The following is a 25,736-nucleotide window of genomic DNA, read 5'->3' as shown; positions in this document are numbered from 1 at the left end:
GGTAGTCTTTCAAGAAATAACTACCTACTACAGTTACATTCCTGAATCAAATATTTTAAATTACAGTATTTAACTGAAAACTATATAAAATCATCTAGAAATCTGAAAAGCAGTGAAATTTTATACATGTATAGGTAACAAATACATCAAGCTTTAAATCCTTTACATTTATTTCTCTGTTAGAGTGCTGTTGGTAAAAGTATATAATATTCCAAAAGGACAGGTATATCTCACCAACCCATTTATACCAAACTTGTTTTACAAGGCAGATTCCACCTTATGCCTCGCATACAGAAAAAAATGTGTAAAATAAGATGTAAAAAGTGAAAACTAATTGCTATATGCAGCCATATATAAATGGATCAATCCTGGTTATAAATAAACCAGCAGGACAGAAGATTACATTAGCACACAACCGATAATCATCTGGGCATCACAGGCATAAGAAATTAGCAGGAACATAAATTTGCCAGCACAGTGACTATTACGTTAAAATGTTTGTTCTTCCAGGCATGCTTCCATTTACAAAAGTAGATTTTGGTCCCTTTGGACTGCAAGGGTCAGACTAGTCAAACTTTTGGCTGCAGCTAACCTCAGCTGACTGAAAAAATGCTCTTTATATAGTCTGCAAAGATGTATTTTCAGACAATATAATAAAAGCTCACGATAGACATATTAGGTGTATCCTCAGAGAAATAACAAAGACCTAAATTTTTCAGCCTTACCCATGCAACATTTGAATGGAGAAATTATAACCAATATAAGTGTTTTATATCTGTGATTTCTATCCAGGATACGTTGACATCAGCACAGGAATTGCCTCCACATACTGTAAGCACAGATTTATGAGGATGGTGATCTTCAACTCACAAAGAGGTGCAGGCATATATCCCCTAGTAAGCTAACAGCCTTATTGTAAAAGTGGCAATACGACTTCGAAAAGAACACACAGGTATGCACTCCGAATTTACTATGAAATGACATATTTTTCAAGCCACTGTCAAAGTAACTGCAACTTCCATATGCCATATCAAGACACGTGTGATGATTCAAACACACTTGCTTTGCTTACCCTATGTCTGATGCCTTTCAACTTCTCTGCAACTGAGACACATGGTGAAGTGATAGTAGCAGAGCAATTTACCACCTGTTAACTAACTTGCAATAACTGGAACATCCATATCTTATTGGAGATCGACTTTTATCAGTATTTTTATCTTAAATGCTGGACTGTAGGTGGTACTGGGTGAAGCACAGATATACATTCCTCTGAGCTGCCCCAGCAGTGGAAGTGGTGCAGACTGCTCTGGGGCACAACGTCATACACAAAGGATGTCTCCCAGAGTCCTCACCTGAACTCTAAACTCATAAAAACAGCCATATTAACTTGGGCCTCCTGCAACTGTTAATGTTTCACTCCTCGTTCCTCGGGGGCCAGAACGAACAAGAACTGGAAGGAAAAGCTATAAGAAAAGAGAAGGAAGTCGGAAAGCAGCACACAGGATGCAGTAGGTAGGGAAGGAGAAGGCTGAAGAATGAATTTGAAAACAAGAGTCAAATAGGATGTGGGAGTAAGAGAATAGTAGGAACCAGTGGGAGAAAGAAAAACAAACAAAACTTACAGCCAACTTTGCTGGGTCACAGATTATTCTCAAAAAAATCTCCTTAGTTTTGGCAGCTCTTTGGAAAGGACTGAAAAGGCATGCTGGTGGATGCCTCATAATGGGTCAAGTTAGAATGTCAAAAGCTAAAACAAGACCCGCTGCCACTCACAAAGCATGCACTTTTCACACTGAAGAAGGAACTTTATTAGCATGCAATATATTCCCTGGTTGCTCTATCACACTGCTTCATGTAAAAGTTTCTGGCAAGAACTCTCCCTCATCTCTCCCAGGCTACAATTTTAAAGAAATAATATGCATCCTTCCACAAAATATTATTTGCTGCGACAGAACAGTGTGCCCTAACCTGGTGGTGCTCTAAATGCCCCATCTCCCAAAGTCATGAACATATATACAAGAATATGAGATCTTCAAAACAGAGAAGGTTTCCAGCCTCCCTTGTCCCACAGGAAAATTTTAAAGTGACCTCTATAAATTCAAAAAACAGACAGCATTTGGGGTTTTTTTAACAGTCTTGCCACTTGAAAGTCTGTCGAGAGATGCTCAGAAAACTGCCTACGATTTTGAACTCCTAGGCTGTTCATACAGGGCACACGTGATTTTCACCCAGTAGTTGCTGCAGGTGGTACACGCCAGCCAGGCTGCTAAGCAGAGTGCAAAACAATTCACTGGCCCCACTTGGCCTGACGATTACCTGAGTGACTACCGGGGAATACTGCCGAGAAAGCCAGTAAAAAAACCCAAATATGTGCTAAACTAGAAAGAAATGTCAGGGATGAGACTGAGCAACAGGAGAAGAAAGCACATTAGCACTGTCACTGCCTTGCTGTACCTAGCAGGAGAGTTAGCAGTGGGGAATAACTGGCCTGGGCCCTCTTGGAAAAGCAAAAATAAAGCACTGTACCTATGCCAATACGTGGAGGTGAGTTTGCTCACTTCTCTATGCTGAACAAGGTAGGAAACACCGTGCAGCACTTTATCCTGCTGCAGCTTTTATACGGTGAAACTAGACTGCCTAAGATTTGACAAGTGAACTTTCACAGAAGATAGTTGACAATACTTCTGTTTTCCATGTCCAGGGAAACAGCTTCTAAAATCTCTTTCTGTGAGGGATGGGTGGGAAAGCAGCATCCAGATCTGTCCAGATGCCAAAGTAATAAACAAAACCTACACCTTTTCAGTGTTACTTCTAAACACTAAAGTAAAGCTGAGTTTATGCTTGCTCCTGCTTTTCCATCCTTGTACAACTCTCATACCTCAGTGGTTAAAGTGAAATTAAAGTGATGTTGTCCTCTGTTGATCCTTCCAACTGATTTATTATCAGGCTTCTCATCTGACTGCCGCTGCTAATGTTTGCTAAGTAACATAGACCTGCATGGGCTCCGACGCAACACTGAAAGCATCTCAGAGACTCAGAGCACATGTATCTTCGGGGTGTTATGCAGAGCAGCTGCACTCTGGATTGTCAAGAGGTCAAAATGAGGAGAGGGAGAGGGGAGGGAGAGGAGAGGGAGAGGGGAGGACCCATAATAATAAAACATGGGGCTAGATACAGCCAAAACACTGACAAGCCAACAGTTTGGTACCTCCAGTCCCATCCCTGCATTTGCTGTCTCACTATGGGTTTTTTAGAGATGGGGAGAAATATTTGAATAAAATTGGATAATCTGCATTCATCAGTAAGAGTCTCAGGGGCTCAGCATCCAGACCGCAGTGGGGAAGCAGGCAGACCTGCTCAGGTTCCTTGTGGAGAGGGGTACTGTACTGCTTGCTCATCGGTGGAAAGCACCACTGAGGACTGTGCAGCACCTCTTCTCCCCACAGGTTACCACACGTATCATGTCAAAACATGCAGTGCTAGTCATTCCCTGAATACACGGTCTTCTGCTGCCATGAGGGTCCAGGTATTCTCTCCCTCTGCTCCCTATCTGTCCTCCCCACAGTATTTGAAGAACGGGAGCCCTTCAGCTAGCCAGTGTTCAAGATGATCACACTTCCCATTTACAGTAAATTGGATAAATAAAATAGCAAACCCTCACGTATGAATACGTGCAAAGTGCTAACTGCCTCAGGTAAAAACAAACACCCCAGGACAATGCTGTTCCCCGATTTTATACCACAAAGGAAGATGCCTCTGACTGGCACAGGGCAGGACACTGGCCTACAAAAGCTACTGATGCAACCTCGCATGGTCCCCACTGCATCGGGGAGCTGCGTCTCCTGCACCCCTCCGCAGACTGCAGCATTAGCACCGGGCAGCGCTAGGGCAGCAGGAGGGAGGTCTGTGGGCAGCAATGCCGGGGAGATAGGAACGTGAAGACCTTCAACAACCAATCTCAGCTTGCAGAGTGGGCAGACACCAGAGTGGAGAAAGAGCAACTAAGGACTTAGTTTTAACCTCCTTTATGAATGGTGGGCTGGCAGCAGCCAGCAAGGAGGAAGGTGGGAGTGGATGGGCAGTAGCCAAGCCCTCACTGTGTTCGTTTCTTTGGTGCTGAAGCATTTTATTGCACAGGGTCTTTCTGCTTCCCCTTTCCTCCTCCAAGCTTCAGACTGATCACCAGAAGCACAATGGAATGCTGATAGCTGCGGAACTCTATCCCTCCAGGGATGGAGCTTCATAGAATCACAGAATCATTTAGGATGGAAAAGACCTTTAAGATCAAGTCCAACTGTAAACCTAACACTGCGAAGTCCACCACTAAACCATGTCCCTAAGCACCACATGTGCTTGTCTTTTAAATACCTCCAGGGATGGTGCCTCAATCACTTCCCTGGGCAGCCTGTTCCAAAGCTTGACAACTTGTTCAGTGAAGAAATTTTTCCTAATATCCAGTTTGAACCTCCCCTGATGTAACTTGAGGCCATTTCCACTCGTCCTATCACTAGCTGCTTGGGAGAAGAGACCAACACCTGCCTCACTACAGCCTTCTTTCAGGTAGTTGTAGAGAGCAATAAGGTCTCCCCTCAGCCTCCTCTTCTCCAGACTAAACAACCCCAGCTCCCTCAGCCACTCCTCATAAGACTTGTTCTCCAGACCCCTCACCAGCCTCCTTGCCCTTCTCTGGACATGGTCCAGCAACTCAGTGTCCTTCTTGCAGCGAGGGGCCCAAAGCTGAACACAGTACTCGAGGTGCGGCCTCACCAGTGCCGAGTACAGGGGCACGATCACCTCCCTACTCCTGCTGGCCACACTGTTCCTGATACAAGCCAGGATGTCGTTGGCCTTCTTGGCCACCTGGGCACACTGCTGGCTCATGGTCAGCCGGCTGTCAACCAACACCCCCAAAGTCCTTTTCTGCCGGGCAGCTTTCCAGCCACTCCTCCCCAAGCCTGCAGCGTTGCATGGGGTTGTTGTGACCCAAGTGCAGGGCCTGGCACTTGGCCTTCAGTTCTTTTATTATGGTTATATTCCTGTGCTGTGTCCTACCAGTCCTGACTGCTTTGCTCAGGCTGGGGCGTATCACTCCTTCAGGTTCGGATCGCAATTTTTCCTCAGAGCAAGTCTGGCCAATCCCATACTGGTTTTCCCCATCAGCTACGTGCAGCTGCCAGAGAGTCCGGTTATTGTGTCAATGTAACCATTCTATGATTCTATTTGTAAGACACACTTGTGGTTTACAGTGTAGAGACAGTTTGGAAAACAGCACGTTGGGTAAATTGGGAAAAGGTGTCTAACACAGGCAGGGCTCCAGTCTCTGCCCTGAAGTGACAGAGGACGCAGATGGCTGTACCTCCTCCTTCCAATGTGAAAGGCCGGGGGTCTGCGCTGGATTAACTCTGCTAATTAGCCATCAAGGTGCTTTAACATTCTCTTTAAGGCTGATCAATTCATTGAATCCATAAAGCTACAAACTTCACTTAACCACATACACTGTTCTTCCTGTTTTATTCCTGCATATGTCAAGTTCAGTCAGTGAGATGCACAGGAGGATCCCCACGGTACCATTTTCACAGCATCGCTTCGCAGACCAGGGCGAGACTTCAGCATGAATTATAACTTACAGCTGGAGAATAACGTTTTCATGTTTTGAAAGTCATTGCAATAGTTTCATACCAGAAGAGCTCCGATGGGCATTACTGGATTTTAGATGGGATTTATTTTATTTGTAAATGGTAAGAGTAGTAGCAGCACCAAGACCACAGCTAAAATCAAGAATTAGTTCTTGCCTACATTTTCAAAAGGAATTGCAAATAGTGGCCAGTAGACATTTTCTTGCCTTCTGAAGGTTCACAAACTTCATGACTACTTTTAAAATACAATAAACGTAGAAAACTGGGAACTATAAAAACCATGCGCAGCACTGACAGCTGATATGAGAAGCCGTTCTCCAAAGTGGCTTACAATATTTTAAGAAAATATGAAGAAGTTTCAGTTATCAGAGGAAAGATGCGTAGTGATTTCCAAAAACCCACCTTTCCCCTGAAAAAAAGCATTCACTTCAGAATGCTTTAAACAGAGCATGCAAAAGTGAAAACCCCCCAAAACATTTACTGCAAATTATACCAGTGTTTGCACTGCCTTTCCCATTTGTACTTCCATCAAGAAGAGAAAAATTCACGAATGCTCGCACGACCTCTTCCACCTCTAGCACATAAATGGGCACTCACCTACACGAGGAAACCCTGGTAAGCCAGAGGATGACCTGAAAGGACATGAGCTGCCCCTGCAGTCTGTGTACGTGCGAACATTTTGGCACCACATTTCAGCTGCGTTGGCCTGATCTAGCTCCCTGCTTTGCTAACAGACTAAGCCAAGCTTCCCAAGGCGTCTCCCAGTGTTTAATGTGGGGCTAATGCGGAGGGCAATCTAGAGAGAAGTGGAGAGCTATTTTCCCTGCTATCAAGACAGGAGTAGCAGGAGAAACAGCAGGTAGAGGAAGAGAATGGGAAGGAGGGAAGCAGGCGAGGTCTCTGGAGGACCTTTTAACTGAGTTTGTACGCAGCCTGGAGGTCCACAGAGCTCCTCATTGCTGCTCCAGCACAAAGCTGTCTCAGACGTACTGCTCCCGTACTACCTTATTTTGCCATTTAAATTCCAAAAAGTTTGTTTGCTTCTTGATGTAGAGGGCAATGCCTCCGCTCCTCCCTCCCCGCCTGTCGCTTCTGAACAGCCTGTAGCCATCGATAGCTGCACTCCAGTCATGGGATTTGTCCCACCAAGTTTCAGTAATGGCAACTAGGTCATAGCTTTCTAGCAGCGTGGTGGCTTCCAACTCCTCCTGCTTTTTGCCCATGCTGTGTGCATTGGTGTAGAGGCACTTCAGCTGGGCTGTCGGCTGTGTCACCTTCTTAGAGGAGCACCGCTCAGTTCCTTTGAGGTGTATCACTGATGTTTCCCTGTTAGCCCCTACTACCCCAGGAGCCCTTGGCTCACCTTGGTAAGACTTCAAGTGTGCTGCAGTGTACCCAGCATGTCTCATGGCAACAGACTGAGGGCCCTCACCAGCACCCCGCCCCTCTAACCTTGTGGATGGCCAGTAAGTGGGGATCAAGCATGTTAACAAGGACTTGGTCACTCTAACAATGAGCTGGGTGACAGCTGATGAAGGCTGCTTCCTCCCCAAGGGGCCAACAGCGTTTCTGCCACTCACACAGCAATCCCAAGGAAGCACTGGGAAATCAAATGACTTCGCAAAACCTGTCTTTCCACTTCAACCCTAAAGAGTTTGCTACTGCATATGCAGAGTTAGAGAGACTGGACAACTTCCTAGTGGTAGCTAGAAAGCTGCTGCCCATTAAGTGATGTGAGAGGCTGCTCGCTAGAATCCCGGGACAATGAAAACCAGCAAGAGGTGGTTTCACTTAACAAAGGAGTTCCCTCTTCTCTTTTTTTTTTTTCCCCCTCCTGTTTAATGTACAACAGCTGATTTTAAAGATTATTTCTACAGCCACTGGGAAATCCTGCACATGTCCGCACTACTTCTGAGTACTTCTGTGTTTGGGGCCAGGCTGAGATACTCAGCAGCTGAATTTCATTGATTACAATTTCAGCTAAAATCAAAGAAGGCCAAAAGGTGGTTAGGCTCTCTAGGAAGGAATACAATCAACCCTAACACTCAAGTTTGGCAATTCAAAATTAGGTAACACTTTCAAATCATTAGCTTCAGTCTTTCCCTCATATCCATCTCAGCTGAGAGAAGGAAGATGTAAATGAGATCAGGTCCCATGGCAAGAAAAAGAATAAAGCACATCTGTGTTACTTTCTCCTTTCCATGCATGGAACTTTAAAGGCAAGGAACAGAGACAAATGTTTGAATGACCTTGCTACAGAACTTCCTGAGCCGCTGTTCAGTTTCTCACAGGGTCAACTCTGAAAACAAATACAAAGTAAAAAAAATAGTTATCAGTTCTAGTGACTCTAAAGACAAATTTTTGTGGCTGCCTACTACACAAAATTAAAGCATAAAAAACCCACATATTCTTCACTGCTGAATTAACTTTTGAGAAGTGATTGTATCAAATTACATTGAAAGCAAATTAATAATCTGGCTACTTCAAAACTACCTGACAGTTCCCAGATTATACCAAAAGAAAGAAAACAGTTTCTTTAGTTAGGAGGACACATTGCTTGTCTTCTACAACAATTTTTCCTCCTCCTTTTTTGTTTCTAACACTGATTTTGTAAAAATTAAAATCCGGTTTGCTGAAATAGTTCATTTGTGTTGAAACTGCCTTACTTCAGCTGAAGAGTGATTAAAGGCGGTATTTTGGAATTGAGCACGCTGATTAGAGGCAGTGTCACACCACCTTTCCAGCAATGTTGTTCACATAATAAAAGCACCGAAAATCTTTAAGAGCAAAACACGACCCAAACCAGTTCAGGCTACGAAAGAGCATAGATGCTTTTTTCCCAGCCCCCCCCAGTTAAGATACCCACACCAATTTCGCAGGTCAGAGGAGAGGAGGGGAGACGAAGGCGGGGGGGGATGAGCAGAAAGCACGCAAACAGCATCTGTGAGAAAAAGCAGCGCGGAGCCGCGCTCCGCAGAGAGCTGAGATTTGCCAAACCTGTCTCCGAGCCGCCGTTATCCTTCCCCTGAGCCCTCGACGCTCTCTCCCGGCGAGGAAACCCCGCAGCACAACCCCGCCAGCTCCACTTTCCCAAGGCTCCAGCCAAACGTTAAAGCCACCGCAGTTTTGCCCCGGTCCAGCCCGGGCGGAGCGGAGCTGCCCAGGGCGGTCGCCGGCCATCCCGCTCCAGCATTCAGTTCGCCAGCGAAGTGCGCATGTACGAGAATAATTAGCACCGCTCAAATTAAAAATAGCAATAATAAAAAATAAATGATCTTACCTTATAATCAGGATTTTTTTTTTTAAGCTACGAAGGGGGGAAAAAAAAATGGAAAAATTTCGCACCACTGCTCCGCCGGAGGGAAAGCGCCGTGGTCCTCGAGCGATGCAAGGTGACGGCTGCGGGGGCTGGGCCGGGGCTGGGGGGGCGCGGGGGGGACTCCCCCCCCTGTGGTGACCTCCCGATGGAGCCACCACCTCCCGTCGTCGGGACAGGAGGGATGGAAAGGGTTGAACTGAGTTTAGTGGCTCACTTCTGGCAGAGGTTCTTTTTAGCAGCCCTTTCCCGGGGTTTATTCTCGACAGCTTCCCCCCCCCCCCCCCCCCCCGGGGTTTAGACGATTAAAAAAATACAAAAAAATACTAATTCGAGCTCGGGGAAGCCTGGAGAATTGCTTTCAGCGAGCTGAACTAGGATGCGCAAAAGCGATGCTTCCCAGTCGCAGCTGCCAGTTCATTCCCCTGACTCGAGAATAAGTTCCTTTTCTCTTGCTGGTGTTGGAAGTGACAGTACTGCTGTTGGTAAGCGCTGGCTGATCTTAAGATCGGTTGATAAAGGCATCGATAGGTGAAGAAAAATCCCCTGTGGCTTTAATGCACATATATATTTGTTTTTGAAAATTCATGCGTAGTAGCAAGGCTAACCAAGAGTCTGCATGAGGTCTGAAAAGCTCCATTCTGTTACCTCCCCTCATTAAAGAAGACCTAAATCAGCCCTTTTGTTCCCAAACCAACATAAAAGAATTTGGAGATCCCTTCTGTTTGCCTAATCATTCCCTAGATTGCCCACGATCACCTTTTCAGTCTTTACAAGCAGAACTAGAAACCACTCTTCCCGTCCTCTTCCCTTTCCTCTTCCCTTTCTTTTCCCCTTCCCCTTCCCCTTGCCCTTCCCCTTCCCCTTCCTCTTTTTTTAAGAAGCCTGCAGCATCCAAAACCACTGAAAGTACATAATGTCAAATATTATTATCCACAAAAATGGACCAGTGTGTGTGTTTACATTTTTGAGAAACTATCTGATTTCATGTTCTTTCATTGTTTTTCCTTAGGACCCTCATCTCATTCAGCATACAGGCTGGACAGTGCTCATTTGAAAAGCAGGTGCTTAATGATTGATTTTATACGTTTTATTCGAGACTAGTTTTACCACACACTCTTCAGACTCTGCTGAGAACAGAATTGCTCATTTCTGGGTGGGAAATAGAAGCGCAAAGGGACTAGGGTCTAGGGTGGTCACCTGCTCCGGCGTGCGTAGGATGTGTTTTTTCCGAGCGCTGCAGGGTGGGTGCTGTGTGTGCCCGGACCAGAGCCCCGTTTCCCTCCAGCGCTGGAGTGGATACTCCAGAGTCCTGCACGTCAGAGCCCAAATCTCCAACAAGCTCCCCAAAATAAGAATTAGTTGTAAAGTGAAAAACATTCACTACCCATGTAAATTAGCTTCACATGACTTAACTAGCGCCATGTAGGAAATCCGTCACCCAAACTCAACAGGGGTAGAGTCATGTTTTCCAAGGAAACATACCAGCCTTAATCATTCTTTCCCTTTTTATATTCCCCTACCTCATTTACTAAATACTTTCCAAAAGATGAAGTTGGGGTCCTACAGAGAAATCATTGCCTCCTATGTGCAAAGCTGATGTATCTCGATATGTTTCTATTCTTCCAGTGTCAGAGGAAAGGTTTCTGTAGAAAACGTGTGTTGGATTATGCAATTACAAATGATCACATGCTTCGAGCAGACAAATGTTCTGCTTAATCTGCTTACCATGTCCTTTGCAATCCTAATAACTGTTCTGGTAGAGCGACATATTCTTTAAAAAGAGGAAATTGCATGCACAATGGCAAACACTAAAATAAATAGCCACCATCGATATTTAATGATGTGGTGTTATATTGGCACTTGGGGAGATTGTCAGAAGAGTTTAGATCCTTTAGATTGCCTGCATAAAAATCTACAATCTGAGTGAACAAAATAACTGATAGCAATAGGTTTTCAGCCTCGAGGCAGTTTGATACTAGAAGGGCACAGAGAAGTTTGCAAGCAAGTTTCAAAGCTAGCATCTGCTGATGGATGGGTTTGTCTGTGATCAGCAGCTGGGAGCCAGGTTCTGCCCCACTGTGGGCTCTGCAGGAGGGTATCTGGTCGCGCACCCTGTCCCGGCCGGCTCTGGGCTCTGAGCTCATTGCACAGCTCGTCCCAGTCCTGCTGCACCCACTGTTCAGTCCCAGGGTCCTCACCTCTCCCAAACCCACAGCCCTCCTAGGTGTCCACTCATATCTGCTCTGGCTCTTCCCTGATCAGTGCTTGGACCAGGCTGGAACTGTAAGTGACATCTTCCTTCATCTGTGTTTTCACGGTCTCAGCTCAGAGCAGAAATTTCAGGGACATCAAGAGGATCCTAATATTTACATTAGGGAAGCAGCTGTCAGTCTGTAGCAGTCAGCTTTGTACAGATGTGACATGAAGAAGAGAGGGGACACTGGGGGTCTTGGACAGAAGAGATCACCTGTTTCATGAAGTCTGACCCCTCACAGTCGCGGCAGCGTGTAGTAGACTCCTGCCTATGCCACAGACTTCAAGGCATGACCTCTACTCATCACAAATTTGACAACAGAAAACCAGCAGACAGAACAATAATGTGCCATGAGAAGACCAGAGGGCAACTGAGGGCATTGCCAGTGTCACTGCCTGGCAAAGAACTTGCTAAAGGGAATGCCCAGAGGTTGCCACAGAGACTGCCCCAGTCTAAGCCACCGCCTCTCGCCCTGGTGCAAGCAGAATCACAAGGAAAAGCGTGGTGTCCTCTGGAGGGTGCTGCATCATAAAACCACAGAATGGCTGATGTTGGAAAGGACCTTGGAGATGTCTAGTTCAGCGCTGCAGAGATCCAGTTAAAGTAGGTTGCACAGGGCTTGCTCCACCCAAGTCCCAGACACCTCCAAGGATGGAGACATCACAACCTCTCTGGGCAACCTATTCCAGGGCCTGACCAACCTCATGTTGAAAAAAAACCAAATTAGGTCAGATCACTAAGACAAGGTGACATACACCACATACCCTGGCTCATGGTAGTCACCAGCAGCACCTGTGACCACCAGTGATACCCAGAGGGGGACTTATGCCAGACTGCCTGCTCCCCCAGATCCCTCAGCTTGCTCTGCAACTTAGAAATAAAAGCCCAGGGAAGGTGACATATAGTCACTGAAGTTGTCTGGATGTGAGCCAGCAGACAACTGGATGCAAGACATGTTAGAGCAAGCGCAGCATGGTAGTGGTGAGGCTACACAGCCTGCACTAGCTGAGATATGTCTGTTCCACCACCAGGCTTCATAAAGTATTCTCCATCACCGGTCCAACTACTCCAGGTACCCACCACTATGGCAGTACCAGAGCTATAGAGGACATCACATAGGATGTCACAGTTATTGTCAAACAGGCCTATAACCTTTACAATGTTTCTTTTACTGCATAGGAATCAAATTATGTGTATATATAAAATATAAAGGTGCCCCATATGTTGTTATTCTTCAAGAGTACCTTGACTTTTAAGTCACGTCAAAGGCTGGGAAAATCTAACTTGGTCCCCAGAATTTCATGGATCTTTTTGTTTATGCTTTCATTGGGATGAAATAGTCCAAGAAACACGTTCCTGAGCAAAGCAGCACTTGCAACATTGTGAGACCAGATAAGAAAAACACCAAGAAATAAAAGCAGGGGAGCAAATCAACAGGAATCCGAAATTCCAACTCACCTCTGAAAGTCAGAAATTGTACTGTGCATCTGGCACAGTTGTCTGCCATAGAGGAGAGTAACTGGGAAGCTAAAGGTGGAATTGGTTTAACTATTTAATGATGTGCTAATAGACTACACATTTCTTTGATATGTTGCTGTCTTTAAAAATTCACTAAACTCTGCACAGCGATGGATTCCTCTTGTGGATCTTAGAGACTTGTAACAAATGATTGCCTGAATATAAAATTCTCTGTAAACAGGGCTTTGTAGCCTTTCCAGCAGACTGCCCTGCTCTCTGTTGGCTCTTTATCTCCAGTGCAGAAACATATGTAACATTTATAGCCAAGGCAGCACTTGCAACTCTCTCCAAGTTCTCTGACATGTTATGAAAAGCCCAAATACTTCTGTGTGTGCAAAACAAAACTTTTCCTGAAATTGTGTTTAATTACGTAGATGAAAAAGTACACTTTGTAGCTTGCCAGACTTCATTTTTTTGTTTGTAAACCCCCCAAAGCAGTGAAAATATTCTATCATTATTTTTGGGTTTTTTTTGCTTCTTTTGGTAAGTCAGCCTCATTTGGTAAGTCAGACCTGTCCTCCACTTTCTACTTTGCCAGTTGCCTGCTCTGAGCGTAACAGATATTAATGAGTTCAGCAGCATCTTGACAGAGCATGAAAACTTTTAATATTGAGGGAGAGAAGAGGCTAATTTTAATTTGTTGGTGAACAGCGTGATCCATTGGGCCTTTTGGGCACAAATAAATAATGAAGATAAATACAATAAATTCTTGAATCATGACTTTGTAGGAAAAGCCTGAGAAAAAGACGTCATGTTGGACTGTGTGCTGTTATATCTCAGGCAATACATTTTATATGGCATATGTCATGCACACTAAAAATCTTCATTTGGTGAGCTGCACCGACAACTGGCTTTGTTCACCTTTGTTCTCATTTAAAGCAGGTTGTACTGTGCAGCTGTTAAAGAAACTGTGAGCATACACACACGCACACACACGCATTCCCACACTGGCTCTTTTATTACTCTCCAGATCTTTCTAAATATGTTGCCTAGATTTAAAATTCTTTTTCTCTTTGCAGCATGAAAATTGCCCTACATTAGGATCTGCTGCCATTTATGGAAGCATGATTCAAAAGTTTAACAAAAGCTTTTCTGGCTTTGTTTTCTTTTTCCACCTCCCCTGTCCCCCCCCCCCCTTCTGGTTTTCTGCTTTCTTAGCAATTATGTGTATCCTTTTGATATCTGGGAGGGATCAATATCTCCAGTACTGGCAAGACTCCCTGAACTAAAGGTGATTACAACTGAAGTAGGACATGTCAACACAGCTAATTATACCAGGTCAAAGATGCTGTTTTATAGTGTTTCGATCATTATTTTGTGCAGAAGTACCAACAGTGTCATAGAAGCAGGCTGTGGCCCTTTGAACAAAGCATCTCTGGAGTCAGGGTCAGAGGTGTCCAGGACCTCAGCGAAGTGCACATAGCAGGATGGTTCTTTGCTGCCCACTGTAGACCCGCCATTTTTATCACTGGCTGCTTCACGTATCCGTGCTTTATCAGAGCACCCCACTAAAACCATCTTTACCCCCTCTGGTCTCCACGCTTGTTTTTCTAAATCATTCACTTTTGATAACCTGGACAGGCTGGAGAGTTGGGTGCAGAGGAACCTGATGAAGTTCAACAAGGGCAAGTGCAGGGTGCTGCACTTGGGGAAGAATAACCCCATGCACCTGTACAGGCTTGGGGGGGACCTGCTGGAGGACAGATCTGCGAAGAGAGACCTGGGTGTGCTGGTGGACAACAAGTTGACCATGAGCCAGCAGTGTACCCTGATGGCCAAGAAGGCCAATGGGATCCTGGGATGCATTAGGAGGAGTGTGGCCAGCAGGTCGAGGGAGGTTCTCCTCCCCCTCTACACTGCCCTAGTGAGGCCCCATCTGGAGTACTTTGTCCAGTTCTGGGCTCCCCACTTCAAGAAAGATGAGGAGCTACTGGAGAGAGTCCAGCGGAGGGCTACGAGGATGATGAGGGAACTGGAACATCTCTCCTACGAGGAAAGGCTGAGGGAGCTGGGCTTGTTCAGCCTGAAGAAGAGAAGGCTGAGAGGGGACCTTAGAAATGCTTATAAACATCTGAAGGGTGGGTGTCAGGAGGATGGGGCCAGACTCTTTTCAGTGGTGCTCAGCGACAGGACAAGGGACAACAGGCACAAACTGAAGCATAGGAAGTTCCATCTGAACATGAGGAAGAACTTGTTTACTTTGAGGGTGACGGAGCACTGGAACAGGCTGCCCAGAGAGGTCATGGATTCTCCTTCTCTGGAGATATTCAAGACCCGCCCGGACAAGGTCCTGTGCAGCCTGCTGTAGGTGACCCTGCTTCGGCAGGGGGGTTGGACTAGATGACCCACAGAGGTCCCTTCCAACCCCTACCATTCTGTGATTCTGTGATTCTGTGATGTGCTAGGTGTTCATGTGGAAAAATGACGGGGAGGAGTGAGCTCGAGATTTTGAGAACAGGGAGAGCTGTGCCTGCTCTCAGCTTACTGGGAGAGACTTAGTCTTTTGGCAGTGTCTCAGCCTCTTTTGCTCAAGTTGGGTCTGGGACGTTCATTAATCCTGACTGATCTTCACCTGCGTTTTGCTTTGGTTCTGTTGGCAGCTGACTCTCTGTTGTTGCCCTTTCTGCTGCGTCCCCCTCACCTAACTTCTCTGTGTGTGGGTTTGTAGAATAGAAATAGTCCATCTAGAGATAAGGCTCACATTTTTAAGGACCACAATAAGTAACTCGTGAAGAACAGTGGTGAATATTCCCTTACTGGAAACTGAAAGTCAAGGCAGAATTACGTTTTTCCCTAAAGCATATGATCTTTTGGTGCAAGAAAGATCTGGGAAGTCCCAGTGCCTGCACTATACTATATGAAGCGACATCATCAATATGATGCCTTCTGCTTCATTTTTGCTGTTTTTCTTCATATGTCTTCTTCTGCTTGCCACTCAGCCTCACTTCCATCTTCATCTCTTCACTACCTTTCTTCCCTTTGTCATTCACCTGGAAGGCTCTACAGCTCTCTACTTTTGCCAACAGCTAGTTCCTCTCACCAATCCCTCTGTTCTCACTGATCTCTTAATTCAGATTCACTTCCCACATTCTTTGTCTTGCAGCTGCCATTGCCTGCCCTAAACCTGCCTCTCCGCTGTTTCTTGTCCTTTACCTTCCAGTTCCATCAGTTCAGTTCTTGCCCTGTTGCTCTAACTCCTGATGACCTTTTCTGGACTTCCTTATAATAATGTGTTTGGTAGAGTAAAAAAAAACAAGTGGGCACAAAAAACGAGAGAAAACAGACACCAAAGGATTTCTGCTTTGTTTTAGCATGAAGCAACCCAAGTGATGGTGTGTGGAGTCACCATGATAGGGTCTTAAACATGAGAGAAGTGTTCAAAAGAAGAGAGTGAAGAGCTTTAAAATCTGGATTTAGGAAATAGCATCATTCATATGATTGCACGCACTGAGTTAGTGAAGCATGGCAAAGCTCACACAGGTGTACAACAGCAATGCAGCTTGAGAGCAAGAGTCTGCTCAAGTGGACTCAATGTAAAAGCTCCATTTCCCTCAGTATGGGGGTCTCAGATTTTCTTAGAAATACAGCCTATGTGTGCACTATTTTATATTATATCTGGCCACCTCAGTCACAGGTTGACATAAGGATTAAAAAATACACACCTATAAAAGAAGAGAAAAGTAAATAATCTCATGAAGAGTCCTTCTTGATTTTTAAACATGACTTCCTCTCAGCAGCATATTCCGTGATTTAGCAAATAATGAATCCTCAGTACAATTTTGAAATGCTGTAAAAGAGCAGTCAGCGGTTGCTTTTATGAGCTAAAGAGAGACTGATAGATTTTAACAACATCAGCAATGAGTAATCCTGGCTGTCGCACCACATCCTAATATGCCGTGTCCCAACCGTCAGTCTGAGAGGCTATGAAAGTATTTACGTTAATGTTCATGCCAGGAGCCTCAGCTCTTGCCCTGAACACAAAAGAGAACACACCTGCCCACCATATCCGTCTAACCCCACCTTTACTAGTGGTTTCTGCCCCTGTATTCTGGAGGTGCAGCATAAATGGACCCCCCAAATAAAACCCCCAAACCAAAATCAAACCACCAAAACCCACCACAACCCTGAAAAAAAACCCAAACAAAAACCCCCTACATCCACACAAATGAAATTCTTAGGTTTGCTGCTTGCATTAGAAGATTTGTGCCTATTCAGAGGTAATTATAGAAGAGACTGTCCCCACTGTACACCCCACAGCACTCACCCAGGGGCAAGACTACCCCGAGATTTGAGCCTGCTGTTTTAACCTTCTACTTGTAGTTGCTTAGAGCAGAATCCAAAAATTACTCATATAGGTTTCTGGAATGCAATTAATGAAGAACTTCAAGAGGGAAAGATAAAAAAAAGAAACAACACACATATAAATCCAAATGTTCATAGGCACCTCATTGTTGGACAGATCTGTATTTTGGTCACCCAAACTTGCTGTTGCACATCCTTGGAAGTCCCATCATCTCGCCTGAGCTGAACATCATCATACGCTTGAGGTTATTTGGGACTCATAAAATACATGTCTTTACACACAGAACAGTGAGGGGCTTGTTCTGAGGGCCACAGAGACATGGGCTAACCACAGCCATCGCACGAGGACGGGAGCCGTAGGTGCTTCCGTTCAGAGGAAGACTTTCAAGGGCGTTGCCTCTTGCACCAAGGCCTGCGAGCTTCTTTACTTGCCCAGGGAATGGCACACCTGGCTTTATTTCTTTCTTTGGTCTGAAATAATTCCAGTTTGCACTACCCCTTTCCAAGATGATGTCCTGACCACCAGCCTGCTGAATGTTTGGACGGCGAAAGGAAAGGATAAAACTCATGTGCCCAGACGGAGAGTAAGCACAGAGAAATCAGGCCAGTTTCATACAGTAAGTGTGAATTAGAAGGTAGTCTTCTTGCCTCTGCTTTCCTTATATTATCTTTCTACCATGTCTGTGTTGTCCTTTGAATAACTGCAGGTTGTTGTCCTCTGAATAACTGCAGAGCTTATGTATCCTGACCCTGTTGTTTTCTAATCAGGTATTTGGTTGTCAGCTGTTGACTTCCACTGAGCTTCCTTGCTTACAAATCACTATTATTTCTAAAAATGTTATAGTGACATAAGTGCAAATGATGCCTCACATACAAAGACAGGCAAAATCAGTTTGGAAAAGCTTACAGCCTTCTTGACAGAATCAATAGGCAATACTGACCAAAAATAATTCAAAACACAAAGATGTTATTTGGCTGTAGAGATTATGTAACAATAATATAGTAATAAACTATTATTATCATAAACAGAAATGCATATAGAAGTTATATAAAAGTATAATTATATAGGAAAAAAGTATTGCTGATAAGTTATTTTGCTGAACAGCAAAATATTATCCAGAAACAGTAACTCCACTCAAGAAACTGCTGTATACATTTATATATGCATATATATATACTTCGACAGGTACATACACACACACACAGACACACAAACACTCTTTTAACATTTTTAGAGTTCCTACCTTGATTCTCATTAATCCCATTAATCAAAAAGAGCTCTATTGGCTTCAAAGCAATTGCACCAGTGCCAGCTTTGTGCTCATAAAATCCACAGCCAGGGTGGCATTTTTATGGATTAGCTATTTCCTAAAACCCAGAGACGCTGGATGCAGAGAGCTGAGTGTGCTAATGATGGACACAAAGCAATCATACCTGCCACCACAAGCAAGTAGGACCAACAGCACATGGTCTGTCAGGTAAGGACACGAGCCAGTCAAACCAGGACACACTCATCTCCATGGCAGGATTAGCAGTGCCCAAACTGCAAGCGGCAATGCTCTACCCTCTGCACCACCCACCTGCCTTTCAGCAGTATGGACACAGTTTTGCCCCTACAGTTTTTGGAAACCGCGGTTATATCTCAGGCAGTAACTTGCAAAATGAAAAAACGCTGAAAGCTATGCATCATTTTAAAACAAGTTAAGTCATCTAGGAAAAGTCTGATATTTAAATGATGAAAGAGAATACGTCTATCCCATTCTAGTTCCTCTGAAAATAAACATTTCCAATGGAACTCTACAGGAACTTTCATCCTGTGATGTATATACTTGTCACCAAGAGATACTTTTTCACCTATGACGTAATTGCTATCATCAGAAATCATTGCTGTCACTCTGCTGTAATTTTCTGCTCATTTCTTTATCTTTCCTCATTAGAGCATTACATAGTCAGCTACATTACTATTAATCATTCTCTAATATAAGCAAGAGGATAACAGAGCTGTGTGAGTAATTGATTTTTCAGTTCCAGAGCTGAACTAAAATTTCAAGAATTATCAACACCCCCCCCGCCACTTCTTTTTTGTCTCTCATTCAAGTGGAAAAAAAGTTTCGTGAGGATTTCAGTGAAACATTTGTTCTTCGTAACTCATTTCATTTCCATCTTTGTCATTTTAACAAAAGCAGCAGATAGAGAGGACCGCATCTTGGCACCATTCACCAAGCCAACATGTGAATAATCCTTGCTTTTTGGGAGATGGAGAGACCAGGGTCAGTGAATTCCTATGTCTGGGGGAATTTGAATAACTAGGCACTGACCTACAAGAAGACTTTCACCCCTTTGGTGAAAAGAACTCAAAAAGTTTAAAAGTGACTTGTAAAAGTAGAACAATTTTACCTAGTAAGAGTGGAAACAGACACCCCAAGAAACCCAATGATATAAAATCATAGAATAGTTTGGTTTGGAAGAGACCTTAAAAGGTCAGCTAGTCCAACCCCCCTGCAATGAGCAGAGACATCTTCAACTAGACCAGGTTGCTCAGAGCCCCGTCCAACCTGACCTTGAATGTTTCCAGGGATGGGGCATCTACCACCTCTCTGGGCAACCTCTGCCAGGGTTTCACCACCCTCACTGTAAAAAAACATTTTCCTTATATCCAGTCTAAATCTACACTCTCTCAGTTTAAAACCGTTACTCCTTGTCCGATCACAACAGGCCCTGCTAAAATGTTTGTCTCTGTCTTTCTTACAAGCCCCATTTCAGGTACTGAAGAGCCACAATAAGGTCTCTCGGCAGCCTTTTCTTCTCCAGGCTGAACAGCCCCAACTCTCTCAGCCTTTCCTCACAGGAGGGGTGCTCCAGCCCTCTGATTGTTTTTGTGGCGCTCCTCTGGACCTGCTCCAACAGCTCCATGTCTTCCCTGTGCTGGGGGCTCCAGAGCTGGACGTGGGACTCCAGGTGGGGTGTCACCAGAGCAGAGTAGAGGGGCAAAATCACCTCCCTTGACCTGCTGGCCACGCTGCTGGGGATGCAGCTCAGGATACAGTTGGCCTTCTGGGCTGCGAGCACACACTACTGGATCATGTCCAGATTTTCATCCACCAGTATCCCCAAGTCCTTCTCCTCAGGGCTGCTCTCAATGCCTTCATCCCCCAGCCTGTACAGATAGCGAGGGCTACCCTGACCCATGTGCAGGACCCTGCACTTGGCCTTGTTGGACCTCATGAGGTTCACATAGGCCCACTTCTCGAACTTGTCCAGGTCCCTTTGGATGGCATCCAGTAGTGACCAGGAGGTTGTCCTCAGAGGGGTGGGTTCAGATCCAAACAGGTTGACGGGAGGATTGAAAGTCTGCCACAGTCCAAGTGAATAGCATAATCACAGGGTTATTTGATACGTTTTTCGACTAGCTAGTCTTGTGAATTAAGTGGCCAGATTTTGTTTTGATGACATTTATAATAATCTCACACCCAAAATGGCATTTTTAATGAGTTTTTAAAAAATTATTCCAGACACTAACTATGGTGACACAATATTATGATCACAGAAGCTTTACAAATATCCGTTGAATTATACATTTCATGTTCTGCATTGCTTCCCTGTAACGTTTGCACAAGCTCTGACAAATTTTGCAAGAACGTTTGGTTTGGAATTGTGCACCCCTTGGGTTTTTTCTTCTGCCTTAAGATTTTTCCATATATAAGCCTTAAAAAGAATGAAAACTGAGACGATGCAAATATAAAACACATTATTGGTATTCTCCACTCCTGGTGGAGATACTGCAGGAATGAAAAGGGATGCACAACTTAGCACCCTTGTGGGGAAAGAAGATGGAAAAATCATTACGTCTGTTCAGGGTTAGCAAAGCTTCTATCTAGGCTTACTGAGTCAGAGTAAACCCCCAGGTCAGATGACATCTTGAGGTTCTTCACTCAACTTAGTGGAAGCTATCTGACCATCTGGAATATTTGTAGGGCATTAATCAAAATAGTAAGTCGTATACTTTGTTAATCAGCCTGTACATCTCTGCACAGGTAAACTTCCATTCAAACGTAAGCAAATATCAAACAACAAGTTCAAGCTTGAGTGCCTATTAGCATATGCTTATACTTGTAAAGAAGTGGCATCTATCTAAAATTTTTAGAAATTCAATGAAACCTGGCACTTCCACTGAAACCTGTTTCTAATCTTTCTGAATGAGGAAGCAGTTTTCCCAACATGACCCTTATTCACTTCTTGTTTTCTTTGCCTAAGAAAATGACAACTTAAAAAGATGGCCTCAGTAGAGCTGTGAACTGATATTTATTTCAGTAGTATAATAGCTCTGAAACATGCCAAAGGCCCCTTAAATGTTAAAATTGTTACCTATTGCACCCTGGACAGAGTTTGTGTTCGTGAGTGGATTTTCAATGAAGTCATTTTTTCCCCCCGTCTGACCCTGGGAGCTTTTGAATTGATGATTTTAGCAAGCAAACTTGCCGTGAATAATGAACTACATATAGTTTTGTATAATAATTCTCTCTCAAGGGCTGTGAAGCTGATGCCTACTTAGAAATAATTTTGGAAGAATAGCTGAAACAACACATGATGCCATTTTATATAATCCCAGAAGTGGCTGAAAGACTGGACAGTTTTGAGGACTATCCAAGTGTGAAGAGATGGATTTGGATTAGTCCCAGCTCATGGCAAGCCTCACATTGTGTAAGACTCGCAATACTTTCATATTGTTTCTCCACAGTCTGATGTGGCTGTTTGTTCTCTCGTTTTTAAATTACCTTTGGAGCCGTTTTGTTGGAATGTGCGACCAGATTCACTAGTTAAAATATAAACTTCGAGCAGTCGCTGCCTTGCCGTCAGCTAAAGCTGTAAAACAGGACCTGCAAAATGGATGACCTTGAGATTTACTTAACTGTGCAGAAATGGTATTTGTCATTGCCAGGTTTTTTCATTTATTTCTTTTAATAGACTACCACAGAATTTGTGATCTGTGATACTACAAATATATTACATTGACAGAAAAAAATGCAGTGTTTCCAAACCATACAGATAGCATGTCAGCCTAAAAGAAAAGAATGAAAACTGTACTGTGGCCCTTGTCTTCTACATTATATGATTAAAAGTTCAGAGATGCACTTTTACTGAAAAGTAGACAGAGAGTGACTCAGTGCTCTACTACGGTCAGTAATGTGCAGTAAGATGAGTAACTGCTGTAGGCAATGGTGAATTCCCACAGTCCCATTGGGCTGGCTTTTCCTTTTTTTGGGTCACAGTTTGAAAACCAGGACAGAGAAACAACCACCATATGAGAAAAAAGTCAGCGTACAGATATGGCGAAGAGCTCTTGGAGCAAAAAAATAGCAAAAATCTTTCTGTAAAGTAACTTCCAGACTTTAAAGGAATCACCAACAGATTACACAACTACAGGCCAAAGCCTGCGCTATGTGTTTGCACCATACACCTCAATCCAATATCTCTGTGTGGGGCTATTCTTACTGCAAAATTTGGCTTTAAACTGGTAAATCACAGAGATTTATTAGCCCTGAACACTTCATACTTTTGTCTTGATTGTTCTCTAAAGAAGTAATTGACTGATGGCTGCTCTGCCCCACTGTCTTCCTGCCAGCTTCTTTATTTTACAATCTCAATAAAAGTCAAGAAGAAGAAAATGCAAACTGGGAAGGTAATGCACACAGAATCCCCAAGCTATGTCACACTCCAGTCTTTACACTTGCTTGGGTCCATGAAATGAAGGGAAACAAAAATGCCAGCACTTCCCAGTGAAAAGTTTGGTGCTGCCGTCTCGTGGGAAAAGGGAGAAGGGGAGTTTTAGCAATAAAAGTAGAAAGGCAAGACGGGGGAAAAAGTGTTCTTAAAACTTGCTAACACCAACACTCCCATTTTTGCTTCAAGACGACTGTGTGTTTTACTGCTCGCAGATCGGTTTCCTTTGCAGGTGATGCGGGCCCAGAATTACATCACCAGCAGAGCAGCCAAGAGCATCTCGGTGCCAGGATGACCAAAGCCGAGAGGAATGTATTATCACAGCCCGCCGAGGGACTCGCCAGTGCATTCCTTGCTGGGGGTGCTGCAATGGGGGAGGCAGAGAGGAGACAATTTTACTTGACGACTGAAAGGAAACTTTGTGGAGGAAAGATCTGGGGTCACAGTCCTGCTGTCTCCTCTAAGCAGATCTAATTATGGCCGTGTACTTCAAAAAGAGGGTTTAACTAAAACCAGATTTAGCAGGGCACTGCTTAGGAAGTACAGACTGAAGCCTCAGCCTTGCCTTTGAGGAAAATGTGAAATGCTTCAGTGCGCTGGGAACACTGTCGCTGTGGTTGTAAAGAACAATTTGAAGCTGCAGCAAGGAAAGCAACAGCCAATTTAAAATCCTCATCACTTCAATGAAGTCTCACAATAAAATGTGACTAAACATAATGTCGATGCTTTCAGTCAGACAATATTTACATTAGATACTGGGTGTGTATTTACTGACATGTTGTCTGGTGGGGTAAAAGTCTCAGCAGTCTGGGGGCTCGTGTTGGAAGTGATCGAATTACTCACAAAGCAGTTGCACAGATCTCCCTTAACCAGCTCCAACAAAGCCTTTCTGCCACATCGCATCCTCTATTCTACAAGCCAGTCCCATGCATATGTAAGAAACTCCCTCCTCCCCCCGCCGTTTTTGAAGGCTTTCAGGCTATTTCTGCCATCCATCCTGCGGGACTGGCTCAATGGTCCTCACCACAAGCCTGTTTCTGAACCGTTGAAATCAATGAGAGCTTTCCAGTGCTTTTAATAGCAGCAAAATGTGTTGTCAACAAACTGGATTAAAGAAGACTACAAGACAAATTGTTCAGAGATTAGCACCTCTAAAAATGTCAGGATTTTAAACCTTATCCCTTAGGTCGATCAAGCAGTGCTGAGGTTATGCAGAGCTCTTCCCTTTTCCACCAGAAGAAAAAGCTTTGCTGATCAAATAAAACCGTTTATAACTGATCCTAAAGATTTCTCTTCCCCCCGCCGCCCAGTTCCCTAAGGGGGAAGGCAAGAGGGCTGGGACTAGGCAGAGCAGGGAACAACCAAGTACCACTTCATGTTAAGCCTGCTTTACACAAGAGCTTTCTGCGGTAGGGCAGTGCCAACAGCTGGTTTAGCTGCAGCCAGCTCAGCCGGTGTCGGAGCTCACATCGCCAACTCATTCCCCAAAGCACGGCTGAAGGGTGGTGCCTGTGCTGGGAGAAGCAGCTTCATCACTGCAGCTCTTGCTGCGTAGTCTCCTGCTCTTCAGGTGTCCACTGCAACCCACTTTGTCAGTACAGCTCCAGTCAGACTCCTCATTCTCCACCTGCCAGACCAGAGACTCCGTACCCCATCATCTGCCACCAACGGGCTCTGAGCTCTTCTCCTTATTCCTCAGCCTCCTCAGGGGGAAGATGGCTGCTTTTGCTCTTCTTCTTATTCCTCAGCCTCCTCAGGGGGGAAGATGGCTGCTTCTGCACAGGGATAGGAGGTGCTCAAGGACAACCTCATGGTATGGGAACAGTGGCTGAGGTGGGGAAGCATCGCAAAGGAGAATTTTGGTCGAATGGTAAAAACAGAAAATACTGTCCCTAGCTTTCAAAACATTCCCATCTTTAGACATGATTATAGAGTACTATAGCGAAATTTGCAAAACGCTGCAGCCACCATGTGTGTAGAAGCACCTTCCACTAAAAGTACTAGATTTCTTTCATCTCCATTCGGCAAACGGTTGTCACTACTCTTTTCCTGTAACATGCCAACCTTTTCCATAACCTTTCTACAGCTTAGTTGCACTTGGTGTTGCAGAGCCAACACCAACAGTCAGGCTCTGCAGCTTTCTCCTTTTACCCCTCCTAGCTGGCTACATTTTTAATAGCCTTGTCAACAGTTTTATCTTTTTTTATACTTTTTATGCATAATTATTCTTGAAAAATCATGTTTTCCTGTTATTTCCTTCCTTTGTAAGGCTGACCTCATAATTAGTCCCTCATAGGGACTGTTTGCTTTCATGTCATGTTGTTGTGGATTGATTAGAGATAATGTATGAAAGTGTATGCAAAAAAGTATTCCAAAGTAAATACATTAAGAGACTGCTAGAAATACATTAGAACCGAGGCATATTTCTGCTCTTAAAGAATTTCCATTTTTATCTCGTTCAAACATTCACAGGACAGCAAAAGCAGATGTGGCCTCTAAAAGCTGGTGTGGACATCAATAGTTAGGAAAGATTGGTTAAAAACTGTGAGGAGAGAAATTATTTAAACTTCTTAGAACCAGGACAGAAATTATTACTGCTTTAATTGTACTGGACTGCCATGAGACTGCTGTCCCACAGAACTGTTCTTCCTCTGGCTCACCTTGTCTCATTAACATTATAACTGTGAGTGCAGCAGAGTGGCTGACGGGCAAAGTTCAACTCCGTGTCCCGTTTCTTTTTCATGGAGACTACAAGTCTGTTCAGCTCTTAATAAAATTACCCTCAGGCCTCAAAGCACCACAGTAAAATCAGTTATATATAGAGTGGTACTTATAAAACAAGAAAGCCTAGGCAGGACCCTGAGAAATGGCTTCGGGCAGGCCCGTTCTCTGTCCGAATATACAGATTGAGTGCAGGGGTTGTGGGTGGGTGTGTGTGTATGATTTAACCTATTGCAACTTCAATGTGGTTTCTACTACAAACTCT

At 44.3% G+C, this 25,736-nt stretch overlaps 1 protein-coding gene across 5 annotated transcripts in view; it reads right to left on the bottom strand.

Annotated features, from left to right (window-relative positions):
- Positions 1 to 25,736, bottom strand: part of FILIP1 (filamin A interacting protein 1) — a 116,906-nt gene that overhangs the window by 19,823 nt on the left and 71,347 nt on the right. The window lies entirely within an intron of this gene.

The sequence above is a fragment of the Opisthocomus hoazin genome, chromosome 2, assembly GCF_030867145.1.
Source record: "Opisthocomus hoazin isolate bOpiHoa1 chromosome 2, bOpiHoa1.hap1, whole genome shotgun sequence".
In the NCBI taxonomy this organism is placed as follows: Eukaryota; Metazoa; Chordata; class Aves; order Opisthocomiformes; family Opisthocomidae; genus Opisthocomus; species Opisthocomus hoazin.
The sequence above is the reverse complement of the archived record's forward strand: the minus strand, read 5'-3'. Positions and strand labels throughout refer to the sequence as shown.